We start from the raw sequence: 11,963 nt of genomic DNA, 5'->3' as shown, positions 1-11,963 counted from the left end.
ACACCACTAGCGCTGCAGGTTTTTTATGCAGTTCCTGTACCTCTCAGAAATGATTATGAAATAAAACTGAAGTACGTGACGTGTGTGACGCTAGGAAAACATTAGGCAGCATGGAGAGATTCTGTATGGGACCACCCCACCCAAACCAGAACTGTGTGTCGTGCGACCTGACACGTAGTCACCGACGCAGCCCGGCTAGCTCAGTCGGTAGAGCATGAGACTCTTAATCTCAGGGTCGTGGGTTCGAGCCCCACGCTGGGCGGAACGTAATTTTGTTCCGCTGCAGATGTAAATTACCGTTTTTCTGATCAATGTGACGTAATGGAAATAGCAACTTAAAACTTTGCCTACGTCTCCATCAGTCGCAAGGAAAGTGTATCTGAAGGTGAAGGTGATTTCGTAGACATGTGTCAAAGACATGTTCTGAAATGTAAGTGGTGTTGGTTGGAGAGCACATCGGTTACGTGTGAGATGTGTAGCCAAGCAGTAATGGTGCGCCATAGCTGCAAATATTAGTCGGTAATAAGAAGTGTTGTCAGCATAAGCCTGATGATCCAGACGAGCGTAAGCACGAAGTACGCAAAACTACCGCTAGGCCGCGCCTCTTTAGCTCAGTGGCATAGCACTGGTCTAGTAAACCAGGGGTCGTGAGTTCGATCCTCACAGGAGGCAAACGAATTTTCGAAATCAGTTGCGCGTCGTGGCTGTATAGCAAGCAGTATCTGGAACGACGAACAATTAGCAACAGGTGTTTTATTTAGAATTACTCTCAGATGTGATTGAGGCGAATGTCGCAGATAAAGCATTTTGCAAAGCGGTACAGCGCATCTCCGGCGGTACACCGAAAGGTTACCGCCCTTCGATAGTGCCGTTTTCGTGCTAATCGAAGTGCTAGGGTTTACAGGTGCCAGCCAGCCAGCCAGCCAGCCAGCCAGCAGCAGCAGCAGCAGTTCCCGGTCCCGGCCTGCAGCGGTGGTCCCGCAGCCAGCCAGCCAGCCAGCCAGCCAGCCAGCCAGCCAGCCCGCCCTCCGGTGGCAGCAGCAGTCCAGCCAGCAGCAGTCCTGCCAGCAGCAGCAGCAGCAGCAGCCGCCGCCGCCGCCGCCGCCGCCCCGGCCCAGTCCGCGGCAGCAGCGTCCCTGCCTCTCGCCGTCGCCGTCGCCGTCGCCGTCGCCGTCGCCGTCGCCGTCGCCGTCGCCGTCGCCGTCGCCGTCGCCGTCGCCGTCGCCGTCGCCGTCCGTCGTCTCCCAGTGTGTGTCCTGTCCCTTTAGTGCTGTGTTTTTCTTTCTTCTTCTTGTCGTCATGTCCGCCCCCACCACCACCGTCACTACTACCACCACCGCCATCGTGTATACGTCCCCTTCCGCCGCCACCACCACTATCACTTGGTGTGCCCAGTCCCACCCCCCTCCTTCCATCCCTCCCCTCCTCTCTATCCCTTCGCCCTCGCTCTTTGTCGCCCCCTCTCCCGCCTCTTCCTCTCGTTCTGATCCTTTCCCCCCACTCCCCCAGCCTGTCACTGCAGCTCCGGCTAGGGTGGTGGCCCGTCGGGCCACTGCCCACGCCCAGCTCTCCCCGTCGCCGTTGCCATCGCCATCACCGCCACCACCGTCATCGTCACCATCACCATCACTGCCACATTCGCCTGCACCGTCACAGTCACTCTCTCCGGCGCCGACTGCTGCGTCCGTGCCGGGACCTGTCCCTTCCCGCCACCTCCCCATCGTTCCCGTCCCTCATGTCACCACCCGCCCATCTGCCGCTGTCAAACGCCCTAGTGGCGCCTCCACTTCCTCTGCTCCTAAAAAGGCTCCACCCCGCCCCCCATCCCCCCCCCAAAATGCCATGGACGTCTCCCCACCAGGCCCCGCTCCCCCCTCCTCCTCCTCCCCACCCGGTCTCTACAAATATCTCCTGTCCCATCCCGATCCTTCCTTCCTCGAGGCCCGGAATCTCTCCCTCCTCCTCCGCCAACATTTCCCTGGCGCCCCCATATCCCTCCTTACTCCCAGACGGGATTCTGTTCTTATCTCCTCCCCCAGCCCCACCCTCCATACTGACATCCTCTCCCGCCTCCCCATCACCCGTTTTGGTCCTCACGCCACCCTCACCCCTGCTCCCTCCCCATCTCCTACCCGCCAACCCCAACCCCCGCGTCGCCCGCCGACCCTCACCGCCGTGATCACTCGGCTTAGCCCGTCGATCACGGAGGAGGAGGTGCTGGCGGAGCTGAAGGCCCATCCCACCCTGGAGGTGCGGGCAGTCCGCCGCATTTTCAACGCGACCGGCCCCACCCGCCTTATGCGGGTTTTCTCTGTGGACGCCCCCTCCATTGACCGTCTCCTGAAGGAGGGTGCCCTCCTCTTCAATCAGCGGTTCAAAGTCGACCCCTCCCGTTCCCCCCCTCAATCCCTGCGCTGCCAGAGATGTCTGCGCTACAATGCACATCCAACAGCCGAGTGCCGCGAGGCCCCCACCTGCCCGCATTGTCGGCAAGCGCACTTCCTCCGGCAGTGCCCCAACCTCCAATCCCCTCCCTCCTGTAATACCTGCAGCCTCCCCCACCCCACCTACTCCCAAAAATGTAAAGCCCGACCTCCTCCTACCACTCCTGAACTCACCGTCCCTGTCCGTCCCCTGGACGCCCCCACCCCTCCTGGCAATTCCCTTCGTCCCCCCCCCACTGCTGAGGACATCATCAGGTTCCTCACCATTGTCCTCCAAAACGTCCATCCCTTTCAGCGCCCCCACACCTTACAACAGATCTCCCTCGCCGCCCGTTCCATATTCCACCTTAAAATGTACGCCACCTTTTCCAATAACCAGGCCCATTTCACCTTCTCCCGCCTTGACACCCTCGTCTAAGTCCTTCCAATGGCGCGACAGCATCGTATCCTTTTCAACAATATCCGCTCCCTTCCCGCCAACAAGAACCTCTTCCTGCACACCCTTGCTACCCACCGTGTGGATGCCTTCCTCCTTAATGAAACCTTCCTCCAACCCCACCACTCCATCCACACCTCCCCCTATCTCCTCCACCGCTCCGATAATCCCCTCCCAGTTGCGCGTGGCGGAGTTGCCATTGGCCACCACCGCCAGATCCCCGTTCGGCTCCAGCCTCTCCTTCCCGACCCCACCGAACACCTGATCCTTAGTCTCTTCTTCCCCGGCCTTACCATTACCTGTGCCACCATCTATGTCCGCCCCAACGCCCCTCTTCCTTTCGACTTCCTCTCCCACATCGACCGTACCTTCTCCTCCTGTGTGATCGCCGCCGACCTCAACATCCATAGTCGCTCCGCTGCCCAGTTACGGCGGTGGCATCGGTTCCTCTCCTCCCTTCAAGGCGACCTCATCCCCATCCCCCAGCACACCCGTCCCGAATCCAACTCCACTCCCGATGTTATCCTCTCCTCCCCCAACCTCCTTGGTCGCATTACGGTGGATGTCCTGGAGCCTATTGGTAGCGACCATCTCCCTGTCCTCCTCACCGTGTCAGACGGCCGTCGCCCCCGCCCCGACCCTCGTCATGACCCTCCCCCTAAGTACATCCATGACTATTCCCGTGCCAACTGGAATGCCTACCGGGATACCCTCTCCACTCAGGTCGATAGCCACCCTCTCGCCTACCGCCGTCCCGATGATGTCACCCATGCCGCCTCCTTTCTCCAGCAGACCTTGTCTGAGGCCGTGGAGGCCCACGTCCCTACTGTTGCCGTCCACCCCCACCGTCCTACCTTACCACCACAGGCCGTCCTCCTCCTCCGTGAATCCCGTCGTCTCTACCGTGCCTTCCTCCGCACGCGTGACCCGGACACCCTACGACGCCACCGGCAACTACAGCGACACATTCGAAATTTGCTCGCGGCCAAGAAACGCCGGGACTGGCGACAGACATGCACCCGTTTAAATGCTACCCTCCCTATAAACTCGTCCAAGTTCTGGACCGCCTTCCGTCGCCTTACCGGAACTAAACCCTCCCCCTACTATCCTCTTCTCCACGATGATCACCCCTTCCCTGACGCCCTTAGTAAGGCCAATCACTTTGCCTCCTACCTGTCCGATGTGTTTTCCATCCCTGATGATCCCCAGTTCGATTACTCCCTCTTCCCAGATATCCGCGATCGAACTGACACCTCTGTCCCTCCCCTCGCTCCTGGTTTCCAGTACTTGGACAACATTCCACACACGGAACTTAATGCCCCCATCACCACACAGGATCTCATCGATACACTCCGCACCAAACGCAACACCGCTCCTGGTCACGATCGTGTTACCTACCGTCACCTTCGTGAAGCTCCTGTCTCTTTTCTCTCCACCCTGGCCAGGCTCTACACTGTAGTCCTGTCCACCGGTTACTACCCCGGCCTGTGGAAAACCTCCCGTATCCTCATGTTCCTCAAACCTGGCAAACCGCCGTCCGCCGTCTCCTCCTACCGTCCCATCAGCCTTACCTCGGTCTTCAGCAAGGTCCTGGAATCTATCCTCACCCGCCGCATCCACCAGCATCTCCGCCAGCACCGCCTCCTCCCCGTTACCCAGTGTGGCTTTCGGCCGTCCTTCTCTTCCGACGATCTTCTCCTTCACCTCACTCATCTCCTTTCCGAACAGCTCAATTCCCGTCGCTCCGCAATCTTCCTCTCTCTTGACCTCGAACGCGCATATGACCGCGTATGGCATTCCGGTCTCCTCTTCAAGCTCCAAACCTTCGCCCTTCCCATTAACTACGTTCGTCTGATCGGTTCCTTTCTCTCCCGCCGTCCTTCCTATGTCACCATCCATAACACCGATTCCTACACCTTTTTCCCCTCCGCCGGTGTGCCCCAAGGCTCCGTCCTATCCCCCCTTCTGTACTTGTTGTACACGGCGGACATGCCGCCGCCGTCACCCCCTGTCCACCTTCTCCAGTTTGCCGATGACACCGCCTTCCTTGCCCTTGCCCCCACCCTGCGACGCTCCCAACGCCTTCTCCAATCCCATCTTGACCGGTTCACCGCTTGGTGCAACCAGTGGTTGCTCAAGGTCAATCCTTCCAAAACCCAGGCGATCATTGTAGGCAACACCACTCCCTCCTTCCGCCTCCTTGATTTCTATCTCACCGTTTATGGCCGTCCCATCGCTCTCACCCCCACCCTTAAGTACCTTGGCGTCACCCTCGACCGTCGCCTCTCCTGGACTCCCCATCTCCAGACAATCCAAGCCAAGGCACGTTCCCGACTCCGTCTCCTCAAGCTCCTTTCCGGCCGAACGTGGGGTTTGGACCCCTCCACCATCCTCCACACCTATAAGTCCCTCATCCGCCCTATCCTCTGTTACGCCCATCCAGCCTGGATCTCCGCCCCCCCCTTCCTTTTATAAATCCCTCCAAATCCTTGAACGCCATGCTCTCCGCCTTGCCTATCGCATCCGTCTCCCTTCCCCCACGCGGATCCTGTATGACCTTATCCCCTTCCCCCACCTCCTCCTCTTCCTCGAAAGGCTACGAATCCTCTACACCTCCCGTAAACTCGATCCTCCTCACCCGCTCGTCTCCCCGATCCTCTCCCACCCCCGCCCGCTGCCGCGCCTGTACTCCCATGTCCCACCCGGTCTCCATCTCTCCACCCTCCTTACCCTCTCCCAAGGTGGTTTCCGCCAGCTCCCTCTCCCTGATGATGTCCTCGTCCCCTCCATCTACCCCTCCTATCAACTTTGACCCTGCCCCCCCTCCCTCCTGGTGTCCTTTCCCTGCGGCACCCTCCCTCCTTTCTCTTCCCTTCCCTTCTCTCTCCTTTTCCCCCATCCCCTCCCTCCACCCCTCTTCTTCCGGGCTTCCCCTCCCCCTTCCTCTCTCCCCCCTCTTTCCCCAGCCCGTGGCGTCCCTGCTCTCCCCTCTCGCTTTCCCTCTCCCCCTCCTCCTCCTCCTCCTCCTCCTCTCTTGGCAGGTCCCCGGACTCGCACACGCATCGTGAACTTTCGCGCGCCGGAGATCTTCGCCCTCGGATTAGTGTCTGTGCCGTCGTGTCTGTGCCTCAGTGTTTTTCGCCGTCCACGCTCCTTCGTTCACGTGTGTCATCTACCTCGTCAGTGTTTGTGCCCAGTGCCGACGGTTTTTCTTGTTTGTTTCGTCAAGTGTGAACGGCTTCATGTTTTTTAACTATTGTATCTCCTGTTTTTTAACCGCCATTCTGTTACTTGTCTGTCTCCCTTTCTTTTTTCTTGTACTGCTTATGGCTGAAGAGCGGAGTACACTGTTCCGCTGCCAGCCCACCTTGTATGGGGTGTCCAAATTACAATAAAGAAAAAAAAAAAAAAAAAAAAGCGGTACAGCGTAGGGTGGGAGGCGGCAGTCTGAATTATATTTTTTACATGTGTTTTTCAAATATCACAGAGCCTCTCGCGAGCGTCGTCGTCGTCGACGCCGCCGCTTCTGCAGAAGTGGGAAATCGCCATCGTAGCAAATGCGGCGAGGGACGCCCTGCCTTCGATTTCGAATGCACAAAGTGTGTGGTCTTGGTTCCCAATCTCTACTTGGTCGGTCTCGTAAAGGCTTGAATGTAACGAATGGGTGGGAAGCAGCAAGAGGCAGCGGCTGTGTAGAACGAAAACACAATTCCTCAGCGGTATGAGCGTTTCGAGATGACACGAATGTAAGGAATACTTGGCGGCCAGTGACCGTGTGGCCTAATGGATAAGGCGTCGGACTTCGGATCCGAAGATTGCAGGTTCGAATCCTGTCACGGTCGTGTTTTTCCAATTCTGCAAAAGAAACACACCGTTTTAGTGTAGCTATTGAGCAGTACGAAATCGTCTGAATGTTGCTGTTGTCCACTTCCTGCTTGGAGATGCACTTGAGCGTGATACACACACAGCCAGAACGGTGTTATCTAGCGAAATGGTCGGCTGAGTGCCGTCACCGCGAGTTTTGGCTGGCATTTGCGCATCTAAGACAGCGTCGGAAAGTAACCCGTTCGGCTTCTGAGTCAAATCAAATATGTGTGTTAATTTTGACACCACTAGCGCTGCAGGTTTTTTATGCAGTTCCTGTACCTCTCAGAAATGATTATGAAATAAAACTGAAGTACGTGACGTGTGTGACGCTAGGAAAACATTAGGCAGCATGGAGAGATTCTGTATGGGACCACCCCACCCAAACGAGAACTGTGTGTCGTGCGACCCGACACGTAGTCACCGACGCAGCCCGGCTAGCTCAGTCGGTAGAGCATGAGACTCTTAATCTCAGGGTCGTGGGTTCGAGCCCCACGCTGGGCGGAACGTAATTTTGTTCCGCTGCAGATGTAAATTACCGTTTTTCTGATCAATGTGACGTAATGGAAATAGCAACTTAAAACTTTGCCTACGTCTCCATCAGTCGCAAGGAAAGTGTATCTGAAGGTGAAGGTGATTTCGTAGACATGTGTCAAAGACATGTTCTGAAATGTAAGTGGTGTTGGTTGGAGAGCACATCGGTTACGTGTGAGATGTGTAGCCAAGCAGTAATGGTGCGCCATAGCTGCAAATATTAGTCGGTAATATGAAGTGTTGTCAGCTTAAGCCTGATGATCCAGACGAGCGTAAGCACGAAGTACGCAAAACTACCGCTAGGCCGCGCCTCTTTAGCTCAGTGGCATAGCACTGGTCTAGTAAACCAGGGGTCGTGAGTTCGATCCTCACAGGAGGCAAACGAATTTTCGAAATCAGTTGCGCGTCGTGGCCGTATAGCAAGCAGTATCTGGAACGACGAACAATTAGCAACAGGTGTTTTATTTAGAATTACTCTCAGATGTGATTGAGGCGAATGTCGCAGATAAAGCATTTTGCAAAGCGGTACAGCGTAGGGTGGGAGGCGGCAGTCTGAATTATATTTTTTACATGTGTTTTTCAAATATCACAGAGCCTCTCGCGAGCGTCGTCGTCGTCGACGCCGCCGCTTCTGCAGAAGTAGGAAATCGCCATCGTAGCAAATGCGGCGAGGGACGCCCTGCCTTCGATTTCGAATGCACAAAGTGTGTGGTCTTGGTTCCCAATCTCTACTTGGTCGGTCTCGTAAAGGCTTGAATGTAACGAATGGGTGGGAAGCAGCAAGAGGCAGCGGCTGTGTAGAACGAAAACACAATTCCTCAGCGGTATGAGCGTTTCGAGATGACACGAATGTAAGGAATACTTGGCGGCCAGTGACCGTGTGGCCTAATGGATAAGGCGTCGGACTTCGGATCCGAAGATTGCAGGTTCGAATCCTGTCACGGTCGTGTTTTTCCAATTCTGCAAAAGAAACACACCGTTTTAGTGTAGCTATTGAGCAGTACGAAATCGTCTGAATGTTGCTGTTGTCCACTTCCTGCTTGGAGATGCACTTGAGCGTGATACACACACAGCCAGAACGGTGTTATCTAGCGAAATGGTCGGCTGAGTGCCGTCACCGCGAGTTTTGGCTGGCATTTGCGCATCTAAGACAGCGTCGGAAAGTAACCCGTTCGGCTTCTGAGTCAAATCAAATATGTGTGTTAATTTTGACACCACTAGCGCTGCAGGTTTTTTATGCAGTTCCTGTACCTCTCAGAAATGATTATGAAATAAAACTGAAGTACGTGACGTGTGTGACGCTAGGAAAACATTAGGCAGCATGGAGAGATTCTGTATGGGACCACCCCACCCAAACCAGAACTGTGTGTCGTGCGACCCGACACGTAGTCACCAACGCAGCCCGGCTAGCTCAGTCGGTAGAGCATGAGACTCTTAATCTCAGGGTCGTGGGTTCGAGCCCCACGCTGGGCGGAACGTAATTTTGTTCCGCTGCAGATGTAAATTACCGTTTTTCTGATCAATGTGACGTAATGGAAATAGCAACTTAAAACTTTGCCTACGTCTCCATCAGTCGCAAGGAAAGTGTATCTGAAGGTGAAGGTGATTTCGTAGACATGTGTCAAAGACATGTTCTGAAATGTAAGTGGTGTTGGTTGGAGAGCACATCGGTTACGTGTGAGATGTGTAGCCAAGCAGTAATGGTGCGCCATAGCTGCAAATATTAGTCGGTAATATGAAGTGTTGTCAGCTTAAGCCTGATGATCCAGACGAGCGTAAGCACGAAGTACGCAAAACTACCGCTAGGCCGCGCCTCTTTAGCTCAGTGGCATAGCACTGGTCTAGTAAACCAGGGGTCGTGAGTTCGATCCTCACAGGAGGCAAACGAATTTTCGAAATCAGTTGCGCGTCGTGGCCGTATAGCAAGCAGTATCTGGAACGACGAACAATTAGCAACAGGTGTTTTATTTAGAATTACTCTCAGATGTGATTGAGGCGAATGTCGCAGATAAAGCATTTTGCAAAGCGGTACAGCGTAGGGTGGGAGGCGGCAGTCTGAATTATATTTTTTACATGTGTTTTTCAAATATCACAGAGCCTCTCGCGAGCGTCGTCGTCGTCGTCGACGCCGCCGCTTCTGCAGAAGTAGGAAATCGCCATCGTAGCAAATGCGGCGAGGGACGCCCTGCCTTCGATTTCGAATGCACAAAGTGTGTGGTCTTGGTTCCCAATCTCTACTTGGTCGGTCTCGTAAAGGCTTGAATGTAACGAATGGGTGGGAAGCAGCAAGAGGCAGCGGCTGTGTAGAACGAAAACACAATTCCTCAGCGGTATGAGCGTTTCGAGATGACACGAATGTAAGGAATACTTGGCGGCCAGTGACCGTGTGGCCTAATGGATAAGGCGTCGGACTTCGGATCCGAAGATTGCAGGTTCGAATCCTGTCACGGTCGTGTTTTTCCAATTCTGCAAAAGAAACACACCGTTTTAGTGTAGCTATTGAGCAGTACGAAATCGTCTGAATGTTGCTGTTGTCCACTTCCTGCTTGGAGATGCACTTGAGCGTGATACACACACAGCCAGAACGGTGTTATCTAGCGAAATGGTCGGCTGAGTGCCGTCACCGCGAGTTTTGGCTGGCATTTGCGCATCTAAGACAGCGTCGGAAAGTAACCCGTTCGGCTTCTGAGTCAAATCAAATATGTGTGTTAATTTTGACACCACTAGCGCTGCAGGTTTTTTATGCAGTTCCTGTACCTCTCAGAAATGATTATGAAATAAAACTGAAGTACGTGACGTGTGTGACGCTAGGAAAACATTAGGCAGCATGGAGAGATTCTGTATGGGACCACCCCACCCAAACCAGAACTGTGTGTCGTGCGACCCGACACGTAGTCACCAACGCAGCCCGGCTAGCTCAGTCGGTAGAGCATGAGACTCTTAATCTCAGGGTCGTGGGTTCGAGCCCCACGCTGGGCGGAACGTAATTTTGTTCCGCTGCAGATGTAAATTACCGTTTTTCTGATCAATGTGACGTAATGGAAATAGCAACTTAAAACTTTGCCTACGTCTCCATCAGTCGCAAGGAAAGTGTATCTGAAGGTGAAGGTGATTTCGTAGACATGTGTCAAAGACATGTTCTGAAATGTAAGTGGTGTTGGTTGGAGAGCACATCGGTTACGTGTGAGATGTGTAGCCAAGCAGTAATGGTGCGCCATAGCTGCAAATATTAGTCGGTAATATGAAGTGTTGTCAGCTTAAGCCTGATGATCCAGACGAGCGTAAGCACGAAGTACGCAAAACTACCGCTAGGCCGCGCCTCTTTAGCTCAGTGGCATAGCACTGGTCTAGTAAACCAGGGGTCGTGAGTTCGATCCTCACAGGAGGCAAACGAATTTTCGAAATCAGTTGCGCGTCGTGGCCGTATAGCAAGCAGTATCTGGAACGACGAACAATTAGCAACAGGTGTTTTATTTAGAATTACTCTCAGATGTGATTGAGGCGAATGTCGCAGATAAAGCATTTTCCAAAGCGGTACAGCGTAGGGTGGGAGGCGGCAGTCTGAATTATATTTTTTACATGTGTTTTTCAAATATCACAGAGCCTCTCGCGAGCGTCGTCGTCGTCGACGCCGCCGCTTCTGCAGAAGTAGGAAATCGCCATCGTAGCAAATGCGGCGAGGGACGCCCTGCCTTCGATTTCGAATGCACAAAGTGTGTGGTCTTGGTTCCCAATCTCTACTTGGTCGGTCTCGTAAAGGCTTGAATGTAACGAATGGGTGGGAAGCAGCAAGAGGCAGCGGCTGTGTAGAACGAAAACACAATTCCTCAGCGGTATGAGCGTTTCGAGATGACACGAATGTAAGGAATACTTGGCGGCCAGTGACCGTGTGGCCTAATGGATAAGGCGTCGGACTTCGGATCCGAAGATTGCAGGTTCGAATCCTGTCACGGTCGTGTTTTTCCAATTCTGCAAAAGAAACACACCGTTTTAGTGTAGCTATTGAGCAGTACGAAATCGTCTGAATGTTGCTGTTGTCCACTTCCTGCTTGGAGATGCACTTGAGCGTGATACACACACAGCCAGAACGGTGTTATCTAGCGAAATGGTCGGCTGAGTGCCGTCACCGCGAGTTTTGGCTGGCATTTGCGCATCTAAGACAGCGTCGGAAAGTAACCCGTTCGGCTTCTGAGTCAAATCAAATATGTGTGTTAATTTTGACACCACTAGCGCTGCAGGTTTTTTATGCAGTTCCTGTACCTCTCAGAAATGATTATGAAATAAAACTGAAGTACGTGACGTGTGTGACGCTAGGAAAACATTAGGCAGCATGGAGAGATTCTGTATGGGACCACCCCACCCAAACGAGAACTGTGTGTCGTGCGACCCGACACGTAGTCACCGACGCAGCCCGGCTAGCTCAGTCGGTAGAGCATGAGACTCTTAATCTCAGGGTCGTGGGTTCGAGCCCCACGCTGGGCGGAACGTAATTTTGTTCCGCTGCAGATGTAAATTACCGTTTTTCTGATCAATGTGACGTAATGGAAATAGCAACTTAAAACTTTGCCTACGTCTCCATCAGTCGCAAGGAAAGTGTATCTGAAGGTGAAGGTGATTTCGTAGACATGTGTCAAAGACATGTTCTGAAATGTAAGTGGTGTTGGTTGGAGAGCACATCGGTTACG

General features: G+C 54.0%; 13 non-coding genes across 13 annotated transcripts; all 13 read left to right on the top strand.

Moving 5' to 3' along the window:
• Positions 1–189: 189 nt before the first annotated feature.
• Positions 190–262, top strand: Trnak-cuu. The gene has a single exon. It is a non-coding gene; the product is annotated as a tRNA-Lys (tRNA).
• A 338-nt stretch (positions 263–600) lies between these two features.
• Positions 601–672, top strand: Trnat-agu. Its single transcript has one exon. It is a non-coding gene; the product is annotated as a tRNA-Thr (tRNA).
• Positions 673–6,649: 5,977 nt separating this feature from the next.
• Positions 6,650–6,722, top strand: Trnar-ucg. The gene has a single exon. It is a non-coding gene; the product is annotated as a tRNA-Arg (tRNA).
• A 453-nt stretch (positions 6,723–7,175) lies between these two features.
• Positions 7,176–7,248, top strand: Trnak-cuu. Its single transcript has one exon. It is a non-coding gene; the product is annotated as a tRNA-Lys (tRNA).
• A 338-nt stretch (positions 7,249–7,586) lies between these two features.
• On the top strand, positions 7,587–7,658 carry Trnat-agu. Its single transcript has one exon. It is a non-coding gene; the product is annotated as a tRNA-Thr (tRNA).
• Positions 7,659–8,152: 494 nt separating this feature from the next.
• Positions 8,153–8,225, top strand: Trnar-ucg. Its single transcript has one exon. It is a non-coding gene; the product is annotated as a tRNA-Arg (tRNA).
• Positions 8,226–8,678: 453 nt separating this feature from the next.
• Positions 8,679–8,751, top strand: Trnak-cuu. The gene has a single exon. It is a non-coding gene; the product is annotated as a tRNA-Lys (tRNA).
• A 338-nt stretch (positions 8,752–9,089) lies between these two features.
• Trnat-agu lies at positions 9,090–9,161 on the top strand. Its single transcript has one exon. It is a non-coding gene; the product is annotated as a tRNA-Thr (tRNA).
• A 497-nt stretch (positions 9,162–9,658) lies between these two features.
• Trnar-ucg lies at positions 9,659–9,731 on the top strand. Its single transcript has one exon. It is a non-coding gene; the product is annotated as a tRNA-Arg (tRNA).
• A 453-nt stretch (positions 9,732–10,184) lies between these two features.
• Trnak-cuu lies at positions 10,185–10,257 on the top strand. The gene has a single exon. It is a non-coding gene; the product is annotated as a tRNA-Lys (tRNA).
• Positions 10,258–10,595: 338 nt separating this feature from the next.
• Positions 10,596–10,667, top strand: Trnat-agu. The gene has a single exon. It is a non-coding gene; the product is annotated as a tRNA-Thr (tRNA).
• Positions 10,668–11,161: 494 nt separating this feature from the next.
• Trnar-ucg lies at positions 11,162–11,234 on the top strand. The gene has a single exon. It is a non-coding gene; the product is annotated as a tRNA-Arg (tRNA).
• Positions 11,235–11,687: 453 nt separating this feature from the next.
• Trnak-cuu lies at positions 11,688–11,760 on the top strand. Its single transcript has one exon. It is a non-coding gene; the product is annotated as a tRNA-Lys (tRNA).
• The last annotated feature ends 203 nt before the right edge of the window (positions 11,761–11,963 follow it).

Source organism: Schistocerca americana, unplaced genomic scaffold, assembly GCF_021461395.2.
Source record: "Schistocerca americana isolate TAMUIC-IGC-003095 unplaced genomic scaffold, iqSchAmer2.1 HiC_scaffold_165, whole genome shotgun sequence".
Taxonomy (NCBI): domain Eukaryota; kingdom Metazoa; phylum Arthropoda; class Insecta; order Orthoptera; family Acrididae; genus Schistocerca; species Schistocerca americana.
Note: the sequence above shows the minus strand (reverse complement) of the source record. Positions and strands in the feature narration are given on the sequence as shown.